Source organism: Pinus tabuliformis, chromosome X, assembly GCF_031772625.1.
Source record: "Pinus tabuliformis cultivar Carrire ecotype Pingquan chromosome X, CPIR1, whole genome shotgun sequence".
Taxonomy (NCBI): Eukaryota; Viridiplantae; Streptophyta; class Pinopsida; order Pinales; family Pinaceae; genus Pinus; species Pinus tabuliformis.
In genome coordinates this window covers 511,018,917-511,041,456 of record NC_142308.1, presented here as the reverse complement: position 1 = coordinate 511,041,456, position 22,540 = coordinate 511,018,917, and the positions used below count along the sequence as shown (strand labels likewise).

General features: G+C 36.0%; 1 pseudogene; it reads left to right on the top strand.

Annotated features, from left to right (window-relative positions):
- Nucleotides 1–321: 321 nt before the first annotated feature.
- LOC149140921 (TLC domain-containing protein At5g14285-like) lies at nt 322–11,744 on the top strand (annotated as a pseudogene).
- Nucleotides 11,745–22,540: the final 10,796 nt, after the last annotated feature.

The window sequence follows — 22,540 nt, the reverse complement described above, 5'->3', positions numbered from 1 at the left end:
CCGAGAAATTGATCTCTGAAATCTTCAGCCATTTTCCATTTTTCTCGAAATCTATGCATCCATTGATCACGATTTTGCTATGGGAGGTGCATCATGATGATAGGAACACGCTCAAAAATTTTCAGATCGATCCGGTTCACCGTTTGGGAGCGATGTCGAAAACAAGTTCTGGTCCTGTGAAAATTCAGCAGCAGCAGCTTGAAGGTGCAGATCTGAACGTGGAAATGAACTCCTGCAGCTAGGATCTGGCCAGAGGACACCTACACAAGGAAAAAACAACCATAAATCAGCAACCAAGCCACCATGCAACCACATAAACAAATGCATGCAGCAACTGAAAGATCTCAGCACTTCACAGCAACCACGCACGACTTGCAGGTACGTGACTAAACTCGTTCCTCTGTTTGCATGAATGTAATTCGTAAACAGCATGAGCAATGAGATGGTTGGGATTAAAGAATCGGTGGCCAGCTAACTGGCCACCCTCGTTCAGTTCAAACAGTGCTCGGTGGGTGCAATCGACACGTGTGCTCAGCCATCTCAGGAAGAAAACTGAGAACAGGTAGTGGTGGTTGTTTAAAATCCAACGTAATTGATGGGAGTAATTACAGGCAGAGAACTACAGTTCATAATAACACTGCAGTGGGGACCAACGGTCTGCATGGGGCCAACGTGCACTTGGCCAGCTCACCCTCCATCAGCGAAAATCTTCATAAACAGCCATCGAACTCTCACAGCTATTGTTTCTAGTTTATCCTCGTCCTTGCAGCTGCAACAAGCTCCATAGCAGCAAACCAAGCTTTCTTGGCCATTTTCTTTTAAAAACCCTCCTGCTTATCAGCGTTCTACAGGAAGAAGTTCTCCAGGAAGTACGACACAGCTTTCAAAAGCAGAGAAAATGGATTTTTCTTCGACAAATTGGAGTTTCGAAGAGAGGTAGGCTTGAAAAACGCCATACCTGTGCATGAAATTTCAAAAGGTGGTAAATTAAATTGTTTGGAGTAGGGAAAGTTAAAACAAGTCTTCCTGTGGGTCAAAATAGCAGTTTACTTGTGGTTTCATGAAATTTCTTCGTTGGTTCTGCATCAATATTCTCCTCCATAGTTCCTGTTAAAACATTTTTTCTCTTGTAGAAAAGATAAATCACTGTCAGGGCTAACCTGTGTGAAAAATGTGAATTTTACATGGTTATATGTATGCTGGTGGGTGTGAAAATTAAGCTCTGCACTCTGTCTGTGAGAGCCTAATTTCATTTTGACAGTCAAGTTTTGGGGCAGCAGCAGCAATATAACCAGGGAATTGGTGAAAAGGGAGATACAAACATCTGAGAAACCCTGTCTTGAGAATCAAAGGAGGAAACCATACACAGAATTCCCCTTCTGATCAGAGCACAAGCCAAAACAGAGCATTATATCTGAATTCTGGCCAAGGAACTCACTTCATCCAGCAGTGAGGAAAGGGAGCACATTGAGGCAGAAGAGAAAGCCAGGGGTAAGGAAACCCAAGACAGACCACCACAGGAAAAGCCACAGGTAAAGCAACAGGAAAAGCTAGAGGAAAAGCAAGAAAAACGACAAGCTGCTGAGGCCAAAGCTGTGGGTGGAGTAAAAACACAGACGCCAAGGGAGAAGCGGTTGCAAACCCGGGCAGAGAGGACTGAGAATGTCCAAACAAATAAGGGCACACCCAAGGCAACCAAAACACAAGTCAAAGAGAAGGCACCCCCAGCTAAGCAAGCCAAATCAAGGAAAACTGCTTCTACAGGAAGCCAGAAAACGACCTCCCAGCACAAGCAAAAGGGTCCCTACCAAGTTCCCAGGCATCCTCACATCCATCCCCTCCATGAACACTCATTTTTTTCAGGGTTCGAGCACAATTTAGTCATGGTTCAACCTTCTACAGGAAGCTACAGGACTTTCTACAGGAAGTTCTGTATTTTTACCAGAAACATCCTGTAGAAGCCTTTGGGCAGGCCAGAATCAAGTATGGAGAGGGATTTGAAGCTTGAAGTTTGTTGAGGAGGCATGCAGCCACTCTTTTCTTCCATCCTCCACTGATTTCATCTCCTTTCACCACCATTGCCACCATCAGATTGAGTATACTTGCACAATCATACCAAAGTTGAGAATTCTCTAGGAAAAGAAGCACATGCAGTGAAAAGAAGCAAAGAGAAAGCATGGTTTCATGACAGAGAAGAGGACATCACTTCAGAAGCTTGGCATGACAAGGAGGCCACCAGGGCCATCAAAGATGAGGAGATTGATTGGTTGCTCAGAGGATGAGCAACACTTTCAGTAGGGGGGTGATGATGAGCCCCAAAAATAGATAATTATCTGGGCTCATTCAACCTCCTAATTCGACTTAATCCACCATTTTCATTAGTTTATTGCATGTTTTTTATTATATTTATGCTAATAGAGTGAATTGGGTTAGTCATTATGCCAACAAGCCTAATGTGTGCTTTGTGTAGCCTTTTTGGTCAATTTGGAGACAAAATTGAAGGTCTTAATGAGCACTTGGCAACCAAATTCATGGGAGAACAAGGGAGAGGATTTGTAGGAAGGTGTCCCCTTCATTTATGGGCCCTTACCTCGAATTCTCCACCATCAGCTCAGAGTTCAAGGGCCACCAAATCAATCAGCACAAGGGCAGCCAAGCAAGTCAAGTAGGACTGTTGTTAACTACAAGTCTTGGGTAGCCGAGTCCCTAAAGTTTAGGAGGACTGTTGGGGTCCTCAATTTGTATAAATAATAAGGCTTAGGGCCTCATTTTGGTTGGCTAGTGGTTAGTCATTTTGTAGCCAATGGTTAGTCATTTTGTAGGCAGAAGTTAGCTAGTTTGTAGTTCGATTTTTATGCAGTAGACTAGCTTTGCTTTCAGCGCATTTTCAAGTTTCCATTGTGGACAGTTTTGATGTAACTCTTCTTTTCTTGCTCAATAAAGATGAATCCAGCTTTGCACCAGCTCTAAATCTCTCTTAAGAGGTTGTAGCTCTTGGGGTTGGGCCCATCTCAAGCGCCCAGTACCTCCTTTGTTTACTTTCATGTGTCTTTGCTGCATTCTTAGAGTAAAAACTGCTATTTAGATTTAAAACTTGTTGTGTTATTTAGGTTGCTTTTGATGATTAAAGTATATTTTCATGTTCAGATTGATTTGGATAGATTATTAACATACAGGATCCTTGGAAAAAGGGGCTCAAGCACCTCTGATCTTACCTCTCCCTCAGTGGGATCGTGAGTTGGGACAAAGTTGACCTTGCTGCCCACAAAAATGCTGTTTTGCTTCACCATGCAAGTATTAATGTTGGATTCTTAGTTGTCAAACTTGAAATCAGTTTTGACTGCATGCTTAGGGTAATGAATGCTTAGTTGCATAGTTAGTTCATCTTATTTTGTGCAAATAAACTACTGTTCCATTTCTTTTGCTATTATCTAGGTCAGATTAGGTCAAGGTAATTAGGTTCTTGATTTTCCAAGTCTTCATTTGTTAAATTCGAAAAATAACTTGCAGAGCACCTGTTATCCTTCTCTATCTACCCATAATCCATCAGATAATCTGCTCCAACCCTTAGTCCATGATTCGTACCCTTCATTTGCCATACTTTCCCCACCTTGCCCTAATTCCTACATTCTTGTGCATCATCGCTTCCTCCATCCTTGAACAAATCCAATCGCTCCTTAGCCTCATCCACCAAGTCCTAGACCTCCTCACACCCCTATTTCACCTCCATACTCATTCCTCCATCTTTTTCCCTCCATCCGTGCTCCAAAATCCCATTCCAAAACATCCTGTAGAAGAATTACAGAACATCCTGTAGAAATCCTGAACATCCTGTAGAACCCCTGCAGACTTCCTGTAGAAGCTCATAAACGCAGTCTCATGGCAGCCAAACTTTGTGAAACTCTCTAGAAGGGTGTTAGGGACCCCTTAGACCCTCTCCGTACCTTCCTAACCTTTTCCAAGCATTTCTCTTCCTTGATCCACCTCTGCACAGTAAAAAATAGTTAAAAGCACATGCATGATAATTCCAACAACTTAATCAAAAATACAAAAAGATGTTTTCTTCAGATAGAGGTAGTCTAGACACATGTATTTTACCTTCATAGAAGTAATGGCATCTCTTTCAGTAGTTTGCATGCTCTTCTTTGCGTCAGTAGGACTAGCTGGTAGAATTAGGGTTTGCTAGGGTTTGTGTTTCTTTTTGGCTTTCAGTTTCTTGTTGCAATTAGATTAGCTTCCTTCGAGTTAGCTTTCATCCATCAATTAAAAAGCTTCTTCTAAGAGCTCATAGAAGTTGGCTTAAGCTCATAGTGGACTTGTGTCAGCTAACCAAGTGACAGCTGTGGCAAGAGCTAGTACTTGTGCATACAGCACCGTCGCTTCCAAGTTTGTTACGAACTACCGGGTTGATAAAATTAAAGAAGGGAGTTCCAGGAGTTGTAGCATTATTGCTACAATACTGGAGCCCACCAATTCCTGAGTCAACAATGGTTTGTTATGATGTCAACCATGGTCCAACATGGAATTGTGATAAGGATTGTCTCAATATGAAAATCAACGATGGTCAATCATGTTTATTTTAGTGTTTATAATATTTATCTTAGGGTTTATATATGTTGAGTTTATAATATTAGTCCCTTGGGTTCATAATCCTTTGGGGTCTTAATATTAATCTGTTGGGTTTATTTTTCCTTTGAGTTTCTGATATCGATCCCTTGGGTTTATTATTCCCTTAGGTTTATAATATCGATCATGGTCAACCATTGTCAATCATAGCCAACCATGGTCAACCATGGTTGAATGTCACATTGTAACAAGGATTGTCTGACCATGAAACTAAACCATGTTTATTTTAGTGTTTGTGATATTTATACTTGGGTTTATGAATGATGGGTTTATAATATTAGTCCTTTGGGTTTAATATTATTCCCTTAGGTTCATAATCCCTTGGGGTTTTATTATTGATCCCTTGGGTTTATTATTCCTTTGGGTTTATAATATCAATCCCTTGGGTTTATTATTCCCTTAGGTTTATAATATCAATCATGGTCAACCATTGTCAATCATAACTAACCATGGTCAACTATGTTTGAATGTCACATTGTGACAAAGATTGTCTCACCATGAAAATAAACAATGCTTATTTTAGTGTTTGTAGTATTTATATTTGGGTTTACCAATGTTGGTTTTATAATATTAGTCCCATGAGTTTAATATTATTCCCTTGGGCTCATAATCCCTTAGTTTTATTATTCCTTTGGGTTTATAATATCAATCCCTTGGGTTTATAATATCAATTATGGTCAACCATTGCCAATCATAACCAGCGATGGTAAACCATGGTTGAATATCGCATTTTGACAAATATTGTCTCACAATGAAAATAAACCATGTTTATTTTAGTGTTTGTAATATTTATATTTGGGTTTACCAATGTTGGGTTTCTAATATTAGTTCCTTGCGTTTAAGATTATTCCCTTGGGTTTATAATATCAATCCCTTGTGTTTATTATTAACTTGGTTTATAATATCAATCATGGTTAACCATAACCAACCATGGTCCATTGTGGTCAATCATGGTCCGATCTCACATTATGAAACCAATTGTCTCCATTTAGGGTTTATATACCTTGGTTGTTTAATATTAGTCTCTTGGGTTTAATATTATTCCCTTAGGTTCATAATCCCTTGGGTTTACTGTTCCTTTGGGTTTATAATATCAATCACTTGAGTTTATTATTCCACGGTCAACCATGGTTTATTATAAAGTCAACCATGATCCAACATGGAATTGTGATAAAGATTGTCTCAATATGAAAATCAATGATGGTCAATCACGTTTATTTTATTGTTTATATTATTTATCTTAATGTTTATATACATTGGGTTTATAATATTAGTCCATTGGGTTTAATATTTTTCCTTTGGGTTCATAATCCCTTGGGGTTTTAGTATTAATTCCTTGGGTTTATTTTTTTTTGGGTTTATAATATCAATCCCTTGGGTTTATTATTCCCTTAGATTTATAATATCAATAATGGTCAACCAATCACAATCATAGGCAGCTATGGTTAGCCATGGTTGAATGCCACATTGTGACAAGGATTGCCTCACCATGTTTCTTTTAGTGTTTCTAATATTTATATTAGGGTTTATCAATGTTGGGTTTATAATATTAGTCCCTTGGGTTTAATATTATTTCCTTGGGTTCATAATCCCTTGGGGTTTTAGTATTAATCATTTGGGTTTATAATATCAAACATGGTCAGCTTTATTAATCTCTCATGTTTGTAATATCAATTCCTTGCGCTTCTTGGTCCATTAGGTTTTTAATATTTATCCCTTAGGTTCACTAATTCCTTGGGTTTATAATATTAAACAGTTGAGTTTATTAGTTCCTTGGGTTCATAATATTAATAATCCCTTTGGTTTATCATTTCTTTTATTTTAAAATATTAATTTTTAGGCTTTATTAATTCAACCATGTTTATTTTAGTATTTTTAATATTTATCTTAGGGTTTGTATGCCTTGGGTTTATAATATTAGTCCATTTTGTTTAATATTATTCTCTCGGGTTCATATTCCTATGAGAATAATATTAAACCATATTATTTATATAGCTATTAATAATCATAAATATTTGGCGTTTAAGTAAACACATTTAATAATTATTAACGTGGTCGATATAAGCCTATCTGTGTATATCAACCACATTGGAAAATATAATTGTATATATGTTTCATATATGCCTATGTGCGTATATCAACCATATTGATCAATGTGATTGTGCTAATATAATTTCAACCTATTAAAAAAAACTCCTAATCTAGTTGTTTCTTGTGAGTGGTGCCGTGTTAATTTGGACAGGACATCATTCATTTTCAGAATGATTAACACCACACAATGACAATCATGCATAGTAGAGTCTCTCCATGCGTTTGGTTCTCGAGTTAATATTGCCTGTCAAATTCATTCCCTTCGCTACTGCTTCGTGATCTTCCTCTTGATTGCTTCAATGGCTCAGTTAATGCTCAAGGCCTTACTCTTGTAATAGTCACGTGGTCTTTCCTCACATCCCTTTAGAGAAGGAAAGATTTGAAGGGGATTGGCCCAAACATTTCATTGCTCCCTCGCCATTGTTACGAGAGTCAGATTGCCACCATGGTCAGAGAGAGAGGTCAAGCTTGTCGGGGAGGCAGAGGACGTGGGTGTCCTCCCAGCATTCCTTGCACTAGCCAGTGTATTATTCCTTGCACTAGCCACGGCATCCCTTGATGCATGCACAACTAAATTGACGGGTCACTATTTTCTTTTCAAGTGCTCTACAACGTTTTCTGAATGCACAATAGTGTATCTGCATAATATATTTTGCATTTTCAATAATCCAAATTACTATTTTTTCTTGGGAGAGAAGAAAAAAAACTACAAATATATATTAAATATCATATCTATATTAAACTTGGTTTAGATCAATTAAAGCTGATTCAAAAAATATCGAAAACCTTCATAGATTGTATATGCAAAGTGCTTACTCTATAAAATGACCCAGACAAAGTTGGAACATAATCATATCATTGTTCAACCAGCTATGTGGCTGTGAGATAGTTAAGGCATTTTCCTTAATAATGATGTAAAATAATCCAATGTTATTAAATATAAATAAGCAGTTACAAAATGTATAAAATGTTTATTATTAAATATAAATGAGCAATTTAATGTATAAAATATTTATTTATTTGTTTTTAATATTAAAAATATAAAAATTAAAACAATAAATATAATTAAAAAAAATTATTCACTTTATTTAAATATGAAATATTTTTAAAAAGATATTTTTTTATTTAATTATGAAATACTATTATTAATATGATATTGAATTTAATGTTGAATATACTTGTTCATTTTTTTAATTTATTCGTGCCCAAGGATTATTTTACATTAATATTCTTGAAATGTTTTTGCAATTAAGTCTCACTTATATTTAACTATCAAAAAATATTCTAAATTAATTATTCTTTTAACTTAAATTGCAAAAATAATTTAAATTTTTTTTTAAAATACTTTTGCATAAATTACTAGGTTTAACAAATAAAATTAATTAAATTAGAAATTTGTGGAATTTCATACTCTGGCAAGATTCGCAAATCTCAAATAAAACAAGCCCAACAAAATAAATTTTTAAATTAAATTCTATCGAAATTAGTTTAAGTAAAGTATGAGATTACACATAATCCAAAAAAAAATCATAATAAAAGAATGAGAAAACCATAAAATTCTAAATGCTAAAACTTATTAGCTAATAAAAACGGACATTTTTTTGTGCACTAACAGAATGTTATCTATATGCGAAACAGAATGTTATCTATATGCGAAACATGGCAATGAGGGAGATACCAATACAAATAAATTAGTTTTAAGAAGTTGCTATGATTGGTGATCTAATTTACCTAGCATTTTTTTTTGGGAGCACTCATGATGGCAGAATGTTAACATTCTCCGAATGTGAAACATGGTAATGAGGGATATACCAATACAAGTAAATTAGTTTTGAGAAACAAATTAGTTTTAAGGAGCTGCTATGATTGGTGCTGCTAATTTACCTAGCATTTTTTTTGCAACACCTATGGGAAAGGTTCCCAATTTTTTTAATAATATCTTTCATTTTTATTTGTTTATCTTTATATGTTATTTTTTTATTTACACTATACATACTTATATTATATAGATTTATGAACAATTATAATAGATAATAAACTCCCATCATATTAATGCATTCTTATGTTAATCAAAATAGTATTATAATATTTGATAATATTATTATATAAAATAAAATGTAACGATAGGTCATAATAAACAAATTTAATAGTTGCAATGCAACATAATCCCTACTTATGACTATTACTAATTAATGAAATCAAAATTCTACATTTATGTCTCTGCACACGCTTCCTCAACATGCTCTCCTTTCAAACAACTTTCTTTGCACAACTATCCTCTACACACGTTTCTCCCCATAGCCACCTCCGCACATGCATCCTTTCCTTCTCACAACCACAACCAGGTTGCCACCAATGGTTTGTTCAATGTGTGAGTTACTTACTTTCATATTTGCACTCAGTTAGAACTATGCAAGTTTTACAAATACTCCCCAAGTGATTGACACTATGAATGGATTTGTGAATCTTATGTGTTGCTACTCTGTTGGTTACAATGAAATGGAAACATGGATTTATCCATTCCCTATGCATTATGTTTCATAGTTACCTATTGATATATAATATGTTCATTTGTTCTATGGTAATAATATTACTTATATTTAAATGTATAATTATTACTAGTTATTGATATATGTATATCTCAATACTAACCTAACACAATTAATTAGAATAAAACTATTATAATAGCATAGTACTTTTATATATTTGAAACTAATTATAACTAATTATAAGTACACGTCAAAATTCTCTTAGAACAAAATATGCTTTAGACTGTGTTTATATAAAACGGAGTTGTCTTTTAGTGTGACTTTTTAGAAATTTTGAGGTGAAATCTTGATTTGTGTTTTTTAAACTGATTTTTTTTACTGTATATATAGATTCATCACTGTAAAAAACTCCTAGGACACTTAGATTGTGTAGAGTTTATCATCAAATTTGTGACTTCAATAAATTCCTGCTAGATTTTCGAGAAATTAGACAAAAAATTCACCAAAAAATATTTCCAAAAAATCTCATCTCAATATAAAAATTACTATAAAATTTAATTTTAATTGTTCATTTTAGGAGAGAAAATTGATTATGCCAAATAAAAGTGATTGTGTAGAGGTTATCATCAAATTTGTGACTTCAATAAATTCTTGCTAGATTTTAGAGAAATGAGGCAAAAAAACTCACCAAAAAATACTTCAAAAAATCTCAACTCAATATAAAACCTTTTATAAAATTTAATTTTAATTGTTCATTTTACGAGGAAAAATTTATTATGCCAAACAAAATTGATTGTGTAGAGGTTATCATCAAATTTGTGACTTCCATAAATTCCTGCTAGAAAACTCACCAAAAAATGCTTCCAAAAAATCTCAACTCCATATAAAACTTATTATGAAATTTAATTTTAATTGTTCACTTTACTAGAGAAAATTGATTATGCCAAACAAAATTGATTCTGTAGAGGTTATCATCAAATTTTTGACTTCAATAAATCCCTGCAAGATTTTAGAAAAATTAGACAAAAAACTCACCAAAATATACTTCAAAAAATCTCAACTCAATATAAAACTTATTATAAAATTTAATTCTAAAATTTAATTTGAATTGTTATTTTATGAGAGAAAATTGATTATGCCAAACAAAATTGATTGTGTGAAGCTCACGCTCAATGATACTGGCCACATGGGACCCACATTTTTCCATACTTCATTTAATGATAATATATATGTCTGTTGTCCACGAAGAACTAATTGTGCGGAGCACTTCCACACACTGAAAGTAGTTAGCCAACGAAAACAACAATATCATTATGTGCGGGAGTGGCTCATCCCTTCTCTCGCACAAATAAACATTCGAAGAAATAGTCAGGTTTTCAATATCCATCATATGGAGGTTTAAAATAATGTGAGAGGCTTATAAAACTAGTCGCTAGACTGTTGGAAGTTCAATGTTGTTGATGGTTGCAATAAATGAAATACGTGGACATGAATATTAATTAAATTCAGAGTAGTCTACCTAGGCGGAAGAACGGCCCGGTTTCCGGTCACCGCCCAGAAAAACCACCGGCTCCGACCACCGACAATTTCTCCCCAGCTCCGCCACCGTCCGCGAGCTCCGCCGAGCTCCGCCACCCTCCGCATTTAATGATGTTTGACAAGAGTTCCATCGCTGTGTTGCCGCCATTCATACCTCAATTCGAATTTGGGAATTAACCGCGGGCTGCATTCGACCCGGCACTCCCCTGTAGGTCACCAGAACAAGCGAAACCGGAAGGGCAAGAACAGGTTCGAGACTGTGAGCTGTGGCATCTCATTCGTTCGTGCAACCATCGTTTGCATTCTCTCTGCTCACGACATGCGCAGTAACCCATGGAAGCTTGATGCACCCAACACAGATTTAGAGAACAAAATCATCGAGTTCAGCACTGCATATTTCATTGTGGACATGCTCCACTATTTGCTTGCCAACCCATCTGATCACCTCTTCCTTCTACCTAGTAACTTGCAGGTACTATGCAGGCCATGGAGGGCTCTCGGCCATCTCTTTGATAGCTGCAGGGGAATCGACGATTCCATTACAGAATGTGTGGACTATTTCTCGTATGGCTAAAATGGAATCTGCCTTGGCCAACATGATCTATAGTTCTGTTTCTCCATTTTTCACTGTGTATTTTATCGTGGTGAGGTGCATTGTTGGGCTTTGGTTGGCATGGAAGTTGGCCTCCTTCTACTTAGCTGGTAAGGCAGATGCCGTTATTCCTTACTGGATGGCTAGTTCATGGATGGTTACTGTTATTCTGGCTCTTTTCGGGAGGACCATCTGGGTTTACAAGCTCTGGACAGGTTTGATCCGTTTCTATGCAAAGAGAGGGACTCTGAAGGGCAAGCTTGGAGCCCAGAAAGGAGTAAGCATAGTGGAGCTTGATCCAGTTGTTATAACTACAATGCTTTTAGTTGAATTAACCAATTTTCCTGTATTTTTCTTTGTGTAGGTGTAGTATTTTAACCGTTCCAATTGATAATAATAGTTTGCTTCCAGGCCCATTTGTAAAGTATTGTACTTCAGTGAACAAAATCTAGAAACAAAAGCCATGGTGCTATTCAGTAGCAATTTTCAAGATTTTGGTGTTGTGTATTTTTTAAATTCTTGTGCAATCCTCAAAATTGGGGCAATTTTTTTCATTATCTTTAAAAGCCTGATAGGAAGATTACTAAAAGGGATGCAAAAACCATCATTACATCGAATTAACATCACCAGGTTTCCCCACTATCGACGTATGCCAGGGCAAGTGCACCAGATCTAGATTGTACATTAGCTTTACACAAAATTTCTTAGAGCAATCAGATGATATGAAAATTGAATGGCTATATAATTGGAAATTGAAAATCCACCAATTATAGGTACCCTTTGTTTGGACAGATCTTCAAACATTTTGGTACAGAGGAGGTGAGAAGTTCTTTAAGCACTCATAGAGTTGCACACAAAGTGGGGGAGTTGGAGTGAGTAGAATATTGGTCCTATAGACAATCAAGCAATATGTTAGAACTGAGCATGGGGCTCTCCTCCACTGTGGCACAGATCATCTCTTACGCTACTGAAAATTACCTTGATTACCTGCCATGCATTTCAGATAGATTTATAGCAGTACCAAGGATCCTTGAAAAGGACAACCTATCAATAAAGTTATAATGTAAAAATACCCATAAAATGGTCTTATATCCAAGTCTGACCTCTTTACCAAACTTGCACCTCCAAATAGGCATAGCTGCAATTTTGATCTGTTAGTCCTGTTTCATGGAGCTTTCCTTTAGTTAGGAGTGCCATATAGATAATGAACCAGGCAAGGAATCTCATCCTAAACGAAACCTTTCATCACAAATAGCTAGCGCACTTTTGTGTCACAAAAGCATGGTCAAGCTGCAATTCCAGTTCCTGTTTTATGACGCAGGTTGCTTTAGTTGGGAGTGACATAGACCGAATGAACCATGAAAGTAACCACATCTTAAAGGGAAACCTTGCATTACAACCAGATAGGGGAAACTTTTGTGCTGGTTGTGTGCCATTCATGTTTTTCATCATTCGAATACCATTTTCTATTTAAGTTTACTTTCAATAAAAGGTTTAGGGGCCATCTTTTTATACAAGTTTACTGGCCTGCACATTAAGATAGGTGCCTAATAACTCTATCTCCAAAGACTGTCCTGATTACCTGCCACGCATTCCATATAGATTTGTGGTATCACCAAGGATCTTTGAGAAGGACAGCCCGCCAATATAGTTATGATGTCAACATACCCATAGAATGGCCTTCTATCCATGTCCTATTTCCTCAACAAAAGGCACCTCCAAAAACATGATCAACATATTCTGGATAACCCCAATATCTGCAATTTCTATCTGTTGATCCTGTTCCATAAAGCCTTCCTTTAGTTCAGAGGGAGCGCCCATATACAAAATGAACTAGGCAAGCCGCAAGCAGTCTCATCTTAGAGGAAATTTTACATCACAAAGAGCTGGCATTCTTTTGTGCCAATTATGTTCATGGTCATTGGATTTCCTCCCCTTAATCTTAGTACCAATAAAAGGTTTTGTGATTATATTCTTTTGCAAGTCTCCTGGCTTGTGTATTGAGATAGGTAGTGTCTAATAACTCCATCTCCAGCCTCTCCAATTCTTGGAGAAGGACAATGGGATTCATGTTCTGTTTTATCTATTTGTCTTCTCTCTTTACACTTTTTTGTCGATTCTTTGATTTTTGCTCTTTTTTTCTTTCCGTGCTATTTGATTTGATTCATATATAATCTATGCTTATGGATCATGATTTTGGACTTATGCAGAGTCTAGAATTGATTACATACATATACATTTGCAAGAAATTGATGGGTTGCTGGACAGAGCACTTGTGCTTTAGTAACATCTACAGTCACTAGTTTTGGAGAATATGCGGAAGTGAATTTTCCAGAAGCCTTTTTTCTGCAAATATTACAGTTGATACTCCTTTCCCCCGATTTCCATGACAGTTACATGGTTGGCAACTGTATAGGGTACGGAAGTAGGCAACACAGGGCATGCTATCCTTTAGACAGCTATTCTATGAGCATTCACAAAATGTAATCCACATGAGCTTTGCTATAAATTAAACCGTTTGAATTGTGTTAGAGGATGATGCCTTAGTAGAAACCATCACTGCAACACCTAGAATTGCATTGCAAATGCCTTTTCTCTTCTGCATTATGCAACTGATTTTTTCAAGCATAGGAAGATCAACTTCCTCTAACTTCAATAGGTGATGGAAACTACCTTTGACAGGTAGACATGAACATAGGAAGATTCAGAAAACACACACCTTGTCAAAAGTGAAAACACTTGTGATGTTATATGACAAATGGCATTTCTGTCACACATAAGGCATATACATGAATCATGCTTTGCTTAGACAATGCTCTATTAGTCTAGGGTTATGTGGTTTTTGGTGTATGGACAGTCGGTAAGGATAAATATTTTTAGAGTTTGCAAGCAATTCCAATAAAGTGGTGATTGCTAGATGTGTTTTTTGCAGAATAGTTGCCAGTATTGAAAGTGTTGCAGTGTAAATGAACACAAATTATCTGCTTTTTGAATTATATATGATTGAAAAAAATGTTGAGTATTCGGAAATAGATAATTGCTTAACATGAATTTATTGTTATTTTATTTTGCAGGTTTTTTAAGTGTAAAAAATAGTGCAAAAGTGGCGTTTATGCATTGAAGTGTCCTGCTTTCCAAATCCAGGTCAAGCAGTTATTAAATTCGTCCTTTACAATATGGCAACAAATCATTTATTTCATGGAAAGAGAGAAGTGCCTGGAATTACGACAAACAATGAGGCATATTACATTTCCCTTGTTGAAGGGCTAAAAGAGGCAAAACGACATGATGTCAATGATATTGAAGTCTTCACCAACTTGGAGTTGATATGTAATCAGATGAAAGGCATCTATCAGGTTCAGAAGGACAATTTAAAACCTCTTCATAAGGAATCAATAAATTTGAGTTGTCAATTTCAACATTTTACCATCAATCGCTCTGCAAATATTCAAAAGATGTCCACTGATATAATGTCCAGAGCATTTTTAAGCACATATGTAGATGTCAAATATGACGTAGGATCACCATCCACTGCAACAGAAATCATTGATGACCATCAATATAGATCCCCATTGTGCGAATGGGTTGTTGTTATCATTTTTCTAGGGTCTATCATAGCATGGTTCTTTCACTAAAGAAGAACCTTTTAATGTTTTATTTTTCCCCAACATGCAATGATTACAGTTTTTTGTATGGGAGACAAATGTATTGACAAATGTGATATATTCCATGTACATGGACAGATGTATTTTGAGAAAAGTAATTGGTTCATGGTTTTGTGATTATCATTAATACATTATGGTGTTGTCTAATCCTTCCAAACACCTCAAATCTTTAATTCTGGAGAGATATTGATATGCTATGTGATTTCTTTGTTGGTTGTTGATCAGTGATGAAAGGTTTCTTTACTATGTTTATAAGGAATTTAATCTTAATAACACTATTATTTCTCAATCACCCAGTCACTCTTCATGTCTCCACCTTGGATTTCATCCCAATAGTTTTTCTAGATCACAACTATATTTTGGCTTGCCTTTTCTGTATTCCAGATCTTGTACTTGTGGATTTATCATGACAGTAAGGACCTAGTCTTTTTCAATCAAAGCAAATCTTGCTCATGCTCAATGTTTCATAAGTAATGAAATGTCAATATTTCTCCAAGAAATCACATCCATCATGATGGTCTAGTATGCTAAAACTCCCATGTGACCACTCCACTTCCTCCAAATATTGCACTAGTTTTTCCTCTACAAAGGGATTCTTAGATAAAAACTAGAAAATATGCAGTTGGTGTTCTGGCTGTCCTTGTAAGACAGCTAAGAGGATTACTTGCAATTAGTGACAAGAAACAATACAAGAAACAAACTTCTACATTTTTTGTCGAGAATAGAAATTAGTTTAGATCCTTTGTGGATAAATATAGGGTAGCTTTGGTATTTTGACATTACTGTAAATTGTGTCTGAGCTTAAAGAACTTAAATTTTCAAAATTTTGATAAGGATCTTAGAGGCATATTCATAAGCATCACTCTATTTTTGTGATAAAATAAGCTCTCACATCACAAACACCAAAGAGTGCACACGATTACATTCAATGATACAACTGATCCTTTCCGAAAAATGTCCAAGCCATGTAGTTTTGAAGATCGTAAATGTTTAAACAAGATGGTAAAAAGTTTATTAAAGAACTTCAAAAATATAATTCTGACTTTGTTATTGTCAAATTAGATTTTCCATTCAAAATATAAAAAAAAAATCAGGGATTATTGAAAGTAATCAAATCCTTTCTGCAATCTTTAGAAACCTGAAAATCAATTTGTCTAACGCTGTCCATATTGTTAATAATTTTAATATGATGTGATAGTTATCAGATCTTATGTTTTACAAGATACCAAAAGTTTCATGACAGGATTAAGAAAGTGCATCATATATGGCTTCTTTTTATATTTCACCCATTCTTCTCATAATAAGGAATGAAAACAATTAAGAGAGAGCAAAGCAAGAAGAATCAAGGGCAACACTAATTCTGTTGTTCATTCTCAAACTATTTGTGAGAAAGTGAAACTAATGGTGAACAAAAACCATAAGCATTATGGGTAACACAAATTCTTCCATCATTATCTAAGCGATATAAATATTAACACCACAAGCATGATTAATGATAAAACCATTTCAATGATAGTCCAAGCCATAGAAAGTTAATTACTATTTTAGAGAGACATCACCAGGTACTTCATTCATGCAATGATTGCATAGCAAACACTATCTTACCAGCTTATTACACATACAAGATTGTATTGCAATCATTAAATATTACAAACTAGTAAACCATCTTGTTTCAGATGCTTAGAGATCATTCTAACCTCCCTCAAAATTCAGTTTATAGCCAAAAACTTACCTTTAAGAAATATGACAGATATGACAAACATATACATTATGATTGCAGAACATGATGACGATATTCAGCTAGAGCCCATATGGGGAAGATATTATGATAGGCAGCATAAACCATCACAAAGCAGCATAAAGGAAGGCTTAGCAGACCTGAAAGACCCATAAAGAGAGGTCTGAAGATATGAAATGGTACAAAATCTGAATAAACTTGTCAATAAAGGGGAGTGCTCAATATAATGCAAACTATCAATATAAGTTAATGATGTGATACTTTTATACAAATGAGATAATGCAATAATATTTCCCCAGGTAAACACTAAGGGGTGATGTTAGAATTACTTGTACGTAGATACCTCTCTACTTGCAATTGGTAAATGGAAAATCAGGTAATTGACAACACATAAGATTGAAAATAGGTTTTACTAATAAGGGAATAATTTTCTTTGTTACCAGTTCAACACGAAATGAACTAAAGATAGCAAAATGTTCAAAAACATCTAAAAATAGCATAGGTTCATGGCTCTGCAATTATTAACCTGCTGAATCTTCACTCTTTCTTCACAAGTACTCGATTAAACTTCCAAACTAACTACAGCTACAAATCAAGTTTAGTTAGTAGTATATTCATGGCCACAAGTTTTCAATATAAACGAAGGCTATATTCCAAAGCTGTAAATATACAAAACTGAATGTAACAATTTTGAAGTTCCTGGTAACATGCATTCTAATTGCAAGGCTATTGCCGCTCAATAGCCACATCACAAGCCATGCTAGAATGAATTAAAGTGACATTTATGCTCTTTGCTGGCAAAACGGGCTGTAATTTTCCCAATTCCTTGCTTATCCATTTAGTGACTTCTTCTGGCACATGAAAGTGCTTACATAAGCTACTCCTGTGACTTTGGAAAGAAAGTGGATGCTAAAGAAGATGATGAAGAAGATGTAGGTGACTCCCCTCCATATGTTTTGACATACTTTAGGAATTCACTTCCTGATGAGAAACATGTGAACTTGTTTCTCTGTTGTGTAGATTTCACTAGAAACCCTGCTGGCAAGCTTTCTTCCGTATCAGAGAAGGTATGCATTGTTAAACGTCCATCCAAATAATCTACAATTGGTGAATCTGGTACGTTCACTTTATATAGATCAGGAGCAACAAGGCCAGATTCACTAGTCCACTCACTAGCACGTCCTTTGCCATTTGTTGGGCTAATATTCTCAGGTTTTGATGCCGATGAAGCACTTTGGCTACGGATACGAGGACTCAAAGGAGCATCCAGTTCATATCTTTGTTCCCTTTCAGCTCTCTGCCATAGAAAAATTGACAATTTGTCAGGCTCTCCTCAGCATGCTTTGAATCTCTAGTCTCAACTGGTTCTTATTAGAAAAACAGATCTCACCCTAGAGTGAAAGATGTAGCTTTTCTTGACTATACCTTTTCTGCCTCGTATGGAAATTCCATGGAGTCCACTGGGCAAGCAAGAACCTTCAACTGCTTACTAAGAACAAGTATGGTTTCCTGGCACTCTGCAAGCTTCCCTGCAGCCATGGCTATGTCCTTTTTCCTCAAACTACAGTTAAGTACAAGTTACTCCACTGCTATAGGACTTTAACAAACATTATTGCAAGTGTCTAGGCAGAACATACTGACAAGGGAAGGCTGTAAAACCAACACAATTCGTTGAGAGAACTACTCTGGCCATGTGATTGATTGGCTCTATAACTGGGTAAATCTTGCCATTTAACTCTTTAACTGTCCTGCTCAATAGCATGTTCATGTCATTCTATTTAAGATAAAAGCAGATCCAAAATACTGTCCAGACTCATAAATGTGGCCTAAATAACTTATTTCCTCTCACACTTCAAGCTTTTCTAAAATACTTCATGAATAGCTGATGAATTTATTTGTAGCCCACATATTGGAGTCACATTGTCCAAAAGATACAAACCACCATACAATATAATGAATTACCTGAACAAGTTATTACAAACTTCTACAGAAAAATACAATGAAGAATCCATTCAATACTCAGAAGGGTGTATTACAGACTCCACATAGCCACTACCATATCTTCAAGTAGTATTGGTTGTCAGTGGTAATATGATGACTACCACAATGCAACTACAAAAGCTCTTGCCAGTTTTGAGCGGACAGAATAAATATTGAGATGAAGAACAAAAGCTATTTAAGGACTCCAAATCTTAACACAACATGACTAACATGGTCCTATAGAGTGGAAATAACTATATTAAACACCTATGTGATTAAGACCTTGATTCCTGCTCTTTGGGTACTCAGAAGCCTAATATTTGAACGAACTGATGCATTACAATTATACTACATGGTTCCATAGTGACAGTCTCCTTCAGCTCCTCATTCTCTGATAAATTTTGGGGTATCATGCTCAAGAGGCAACCTTACTATTTCTTTTTGTTATTGCATTCAAGCATAAATGACTGACAATGAAATTCAGTAATTGAAATATGAATAGATCAGAATTCCATTCACTAGAAAAAAGCACTAGTCCTTGACCACTGAATGAACTTCTAACTTTCTAAGTATTTAGAATTATTCATTGCTGTGAAAGCTATTAGTGTAAAAATATTGCATTCCAATTTGTGGCAATCTATTACTTTGGAATGAGTACTCGTCAACAAATTGACTACTACACTTAACATATATAAGCTTGTAACTTACATGTCTTACATTTTTCACAGTTTGCTTGAAAACACACCTGATTTCTTACATCTTATTAGATTTTCAAATGCAAGATGTGAGTTCATCTAAAGCAGATCTGACAAGCATGCCACTCTTGTCAGGTTCATGACCAAAGAGCTCTCTATACTCTGTTCATACAGAATTCTTCTTTGAATCCACAAGACTTTGAGTGTTTGATCTGCATCTTGGGCATCCAATTATTTCATTTCATTCAAGTTGGCCAGAACAATGCTACTAGAACTTTATCTGCTTTCTAAGCTTGCTTGAATTCTGGGTGTGTGTTTTCTGAATCTTCCTATGTTCATGTCTACCTGTCAAAGGCAGCTTCCATCACCTATTTGAAGTTAGGGGAAGTTGATCTTCCTATGCTTGAAAAAATCAGTTGCATAATGCAGAAGAGAAAAGGCATTTGCAATGCAATTCTAGGTGCTGCAGTGATGGTTTCTGCCAGGGCATCATCCTCTAGCACAATTCAAATGGTTTAATTTATAGCAAAGCTCATGTGGATTACATTTTGTGAATGCTCATAGAATAGTTGTCTAAAGGATAGCATGCCCTGTGTTGCCTGCTTCCGTACCCTATACAGTTGCCAACCATGTAACTGTCATGGATATCGAGGGGAAAAGGAGTATCAACTGTAATATTTGCAGAAAAAAGGCTTCTGGAAAATTCACTTCCGCATATTCTCCAAAACTAGTGACTGTAGATGTTACTGAAGCACAAGTGCTCTGTCCAGCAACCTATCAATTTCTTGCAAATGTATATGTATGTAATCAATTCTAGACTCTGCATAAGTCCAAAATCATGATCCATAAGCATAGATTATATATGAATCAGATCAAATAGCACGGAAAGAAAAAAAGAGCAAAAATCAAAGAATCAACAAAAAAAAGTGTAAAGAGAGAAGACAAATAGATAAAACAGAACATGAATCCCATTGTCCTTCTCCAAGAATTGGAGAGGCTGGAGATGGAGTTATTAGACACTACCTATCTCAATACACAAGCTAGGAGACTTGCAAAAGAATATAATCCCAAAACCTTTTATTGATACTAAGATTAAGGGGAGGAAATTCAATGACCATGAACATAATTGGCACAAAAGAATGCCAGCTATTTGTGATGCAAAATATCCTCTAAGATGAGACTCCTTGCGACTTGCCTAGTTCATTTTGTATATGGGTGCTCCCTCTGAACTAAAGGAAGGCTTTATGGAACAGGATCAACAGATAGAAATTGCATATATTCGGGTTATCCAGAATATGTTGATCATGTTTTTGGAGGTGCCTTTTGTTGAGGAAATAGGACTAGGACATGGATAGAAGGCCATTCTATGGGTATGTTGACATCATAACTATATTGGTGGGCTGTCCTTCTCAAAGATCCTCGGTGATACCACAAATCTATATGGAATGCGTGGCAAGTAATCAGGACAGTCTTTGGAGATAGAGTTATTAGGCACCTATCTTAATGTGTAGGCCAGTAAACTTGTATAAAAAGATGGCCCCTAAACCTTTTATTGAAAGTAAACTTAAATAGAAAATGGTATTCGAATGATGAAAAACATGAATGGCACACAACCAACACAAAAGTTTCCCCTATCTGGTTGTAATGCAAGGTTTCCCTTTAAGATGTGGTTACTTTCATGGTTCATTCAGTCTATGTCACTCCCAACTAAAGCAACCTGCGTCATAAAACAGGAACTGGAATTACAGCTTGACCATGCTTTTGTGACACAAAAGTGCGCTAGCTATTTGTGATGAAAGGTTTCGTTTAGGATGAGATTCCTTGCCTGGTTCATTATCTATATGACACTCCTAACTAAAGGAAAGCTCCATGAAACCGGACTAACAGATCAAAATTGCAGCTATGCCTATTTGGAGGTGCAAGTTTGGTAAAGAGGTCAGACTTGGATATAAGACCATTTTATGGGTATTTTTACATTATAACTTTATTGATAGGTTGTCCTTTTCAAGGATCCTTGGTACTGCTATAAATCTATCTGAAATGTATGGCAGGTAATCAGGGTAATTTTCAGTAGCGTAAGAGATGATCTGTGCCACAGTGGAGGAGAGCCCCATGCTCAGTTCTAACATATTGCTTGATTGGCTGTAGGACCAATATTCTACTCACTCCAACTCCCCCACTTTGTGTGCAACTCTCTGAGTGCTTAAAGAACTTCTCACCTCCTCTGTACCAAAATGTTTGAAGATCTGTCCAGACAAAGGGTACCTATAATTGGTGGATTTTCAATTTCCAATTATATAGCCATTCAATTTTCATATCATCTGATTGCTCTAAGAAATTTTGTGTAAAGCTAATGTACAATCTAGATCTGGTGCACTTGCCCTGGCATACGTCGATAGTGGGGAAACCTAGGGATGTTAATTCGATGTAATGATGGTTTTTGCATCCCTTTTAGTAATCTTCCTATCAGGCTTTTAAAGATAATGAAAAAAATTGCCCCAATTCTGAGGATTGCGCAAGAATTTAAAAAACACACAACACCAAAATCTTGAAAATTGCTACTGAATAGCACCATGGCTTTTGTTTCTAGAGTTTGTTCACTGAAGTACAATACTTTACAAATGGGCCTGGAAGTAAACTATTATTATCAATTTGAACGGTTAAAATACTACACCTACACAAAGAAAAATACAGAAAAATTGGTTAATTCAACTAAAAGCATTGTAGTTATAACAATTGGATAACAATTGGATCAAGCTCCACTATGCTTACTCCTTTCTAGGCTCCAAGCTTGCCCTTCGGAGTCCCTCTCTTTGCATAGAAACGGATCAAACCTGTCCAGAGCTTGTAAACCCAGATGGTCCTCCCGACAAGAGCCAGAATAACAGTAACCATCCATGAACTAGCCATCCAGTAAGGAATAACGACATCTACCTTACCAGCTAAGTAGAAGGAGGCCAACTTCCATGCCAAACAAGGCCCAACAATGCACCTCACCATGGTAAAATACACAGTGAAAAATGGAGAAACAGAACTATAGATCATGTTGGCCAAGGCAGACTCTGTTTTAGCCATACGAGAAATAGTCCACACATTCTGTAATGGAGTCGTCGATTCCCCTGCAA